This window comes from Mustela putorius, unplaced genomic scaffold, assembly GCF_011764305.1.
Source record: "Mustela putorius furo isolate JIRA1106 unplaced genomic scaffold, ASM1176430v1.1 tig00001363_pilon_pilon_pilon, whole genome shotgun sequence".
Taxonomy (NCBI): Eukaryota; Metazoa; Chordata; class Mammalia; order Carnivora; family Mustelidae; genus Mustela; species Mustela putorius.
Window position 1 is genome coordinate 16,603 of NW_025421715.1, and position 3,905 is coordinate 20,507.

The following is a 3,905-nucleotide window of genomic DNA, read 5'->3' on the forward strand; positions in this document are numbered from 1 at the left end:
TTGATAGGGATTGCATTAAATGTGTAGATTGCTTTAGGTAGCATAGACATTTTCACAATATTTGTTCTTCCAATACAGGAGCATGGAACATTTTTCCATTTCTTTGTGTCTTTTTCAATTTCTTTCATGAGTACTTTAGAGTTTTCTGAGTATAGATTCTTTGTTAGGTTTATTCCTAGGCATCTTAGGGTTTTGGGTGCAATTGTAAATGGGATTCACTCCTTAATTTCTTTCTTCAGTCTTGTTTGTATAAAAAAATGCAACCAATTTCTGTTCATTGATTTATATCCTGACACTTTACAGAATTTCTATACAAGTTATAGCAGATTTGGAGTGGAGTCCTTTAAGTTTTCCACATACAGTATCATATCATCTGCAAACAGGAATAGTTTGACTTCTCTTCTGCCAATTTGGCAAAATTTGGATGCCTTTAATTTCTTTTTGTTGTCTGATTGCTGAGGCTAGGACTTCTAGTACGATTTTGATGAGCAGTGGTGATAACGGACATCCCTGCCGTGTTCCTGACCTCAGCGGAAAAGTATTCAGTTTTTCTCCATTGAGAATGATATTTGCAGTGGGTTTTTCATAGATGGCTTTGATAATATTGATAATATGTGCCCTCTATCCCTACACTTTGAAGAGTTTTAATCAGGAAGGGACACTGCACTTTGCCAAATGCTTTTTTCAGCATCTATGGAGAGTATCATATGTTTTATTGATGTGCTGTATCACATTGATTGATTTGCAGATGTTGAACCAACCTTGTAGCCCTGGAATAAATCCCAGTTGGTCGTGGTGAATAATCCTTTTAATGTACTGTTGAATCCTATTGGCTAGTATTTTGGTGAGAATTTTAGCATCTGTGTTCATCAAGGATATTGGTCTGTAGTTCACATTTTTGATGGGAACCTTGTCTGGTTTTGGGATCAAGGTGATGCTGGCCTCAGGAAAAAAAAAAAAAAACAGTTTGGGAGTTTTCCTTCCATTTCATTTTTTTTTGGAACAGTATCATGAGAATAGGAATTAATTCTTCTTTAAATGTTTGGTAGAATTCCCCTGGGAAGCCATCTGGCCCGGGGCTTTTGTTTGTTTGGAGATTTTTGATGACTGTTTCAATCTCCATACTGGTTATGGGTCTGTTCAGGTTTTCTATTTCTTCCTGGTTCAGTTGTGGTAGTTTATATGTCTCTAGGAATGTATCCATTTCTTCCAGATTCTTGAATTTGTTGGCGTAGAGTTGCTCATAGTATGTTCTTATAATTGTTTGTATTTCTTTGGTGTTGGTTGTGATCTCTCCACTTTCATTCATGATTTTATTTATTTGGGTTCTTTCTCTTTTCTTTTTGATAAGTCTGGAAAGGGGTTTATCAATCTTATTAATTCTTTCAAAGAACCAGCTCTTAGTTTCGTTGATTTGTTCTATTGTTTTTTTTGTTGTTGTTGGTTTTTTGTGGTTTTTGTTTGTTTGTTTGTTTGTTTCTATTTCATTGATTTCTGCTCTGATCTTTATTATTCCTCTTCTCCTGCTGGGTTTAGGCTTTCTTTGTTGTTCTTTCTCCAACTCCTTTAGGTGTAGGGTTATGTTGTGTATTTGAGATCTGAGAGAGAAGCGTGGTTGCACACGTCTGTCACTGCACTCCCCAGGAGAAAGTCGGGGAGGGCGCAGCACACCTCCCCCAGAGAAGAGAAGGAGCCTTTGGCCTTGTGGTCGGGAAAAGGACGGGAAGCAGGGTAGCCTGCCATGGCAGGAATAGCAGGCTGGGGCAAGACAAGTGTCACCCGCCCTCTGTGCGGAGAGACAAAGCCTGGTTCCTAAGGAGACATGAGGGGACGACTAGGGCAGGGACACGTGCTCAACTCTGAGGAAGGAGTCTGGGCAGAAGGCAGGCCTGTCCTGTGCCTCTGGTCCCAAGGGGACAGCATCTCCTTGACCTCCTGTCCGTAGGGCAGACTTGGGCTAGCTACCAGGTGCCATACCCGGAACTCGCAGAAACAGCACAGTCGAGAATCGGGCAGTCACATGCCATATTCCTCCAACATGTGACAGCATTTTCGGTGGCAGGGGGTTTGCGGGGAAAGGAGTGGGGACAATCCCCAAAACTTACCATTCCAGTGAAAGGGAGGTGATCAGGGTTACTGTCATCTCTCCATTCTAGTGGGGAAACACTGGCTTGTCCGCGAGTCCGCCTGAGGTCCAGTTACAAAGGCCAAGCATTGCCTACACCGGGAGATTGTAAACTTCACCCTGACCCTGACCCAGACCATGACGATAACCTAACCCTGACCCTTACAGTGACACCGACAGTCAACGGAACACTAAACCTGACCCTGACTGTGAGACTGAACCTAACTCTGACCCTAAATGTAACCCTGACCCTGACACTAACATGGGCCCTCCCCCGAATCCTATCTCTGAACCTAACCCTAACACTAACCCCTAACCATACCACGGACCCTGACCCTAACAAGTTCTAACCCTAACCGTCAACCGAACGCTAAACGTAGAACTAACCCTAAACATTAACAATAACCCTGACCCAATACCTGATTCTGATCATAACCCTAACCCTGAACTTTGCCTATACCAGACCCTGACCCTAAACCTGACCCTGGCCATGACCCTAAACCTAACCATGACACTAACAATGACCACTACATAATCTTGTCCCTGACCCGAATGGGGACTTTAAACCAATACCTGATCCTGACCGTAAACCTGACACTGGCCCTAGACTTCACCCTGACCCCGACCAAGGCAAAGACCAGAAACGTAACCCTGACCCTAACAGTGACCCTGACCCTGAACCTAACACTAACCCTGACACTGAATGGGAGCCTGAACCTATCTCTAACCCTAAACGTAACCCTGACCCTGACACTAACATGGGCCCTGACCCGAAACCTAATGCTGAACCTAACCCTAAATCTAACCCCTAACATTATCCCTGACACTGACCCTACCCCGGTCTAACCCTAACCCGCAACCTACCTCTAACCCTAAACCTAACCCCACTTTAACAATAATCCTGACCCTCTCCCTGACCCTGATCATAACCCTAACTCTGAACTTTGCCTATGTCAGAACTTAACCTTAAAACTGACCCTGGCCTTGACCTTAACCCTGACCCTAACCATGACTGTAAACCTAACACTGACCCAATCCGTGATCCTGAACAGAGTAGTAACCCTGAAGCTAACCCTGATCCTGAACCTACTCATAAAACAGAACCTAAACATAAAGCTGACCTTACCATAACCATGAACCTAACCCTGACCCTGACCCTAACCCTGACACTAAACCTGTCCCAAACCTAACCCTGACCTGACATGACCTTGCCCCCAAACCAAAACTTGAACCTGAACCTAAAACTGACCATAACCCTGAACCTGACCCTAAACCTAACCATCAGCCTAACACTGACCCTGAGCCTGACTCTGACCGTAACGCTAACCCTGGACCTACTGTGATCCTGACCCTAAACCTAAGCATGAACCTAACCCTAACCCTGACCCAAATCTGAACCTTACGCTAACCCTGACCCCAAAGACGTCTAACCCTAACCCTGACCCTAAGTCATTCTTAACCCTAACCTTAACACTAAGCTGGACTAAACCCAGCTCTGTTCCCTCCAGCGGGGACAGCAGCTGCACCCAGGCCTCCCAGGGGCTGCGGGGAGGCTCTATGGGGGTCACTGGATTGGCACTGCATTGAGTGGAGTGTGAGCCTTGAGCAGCTTGGGGAACGGCGGCTCAGGGAGCTCTGGTGGAGCAGGAAGTTCGGTAAGGAGCCCCCAGGCAGTGGAGACCTCACTTCCTTGACGACGGAGCCCAACTGAATTGGAACCCACGTATCCAGGCACCCCATTACAGAGAAAACCGCCATGCCCAGCTCATTTCTAGGCACA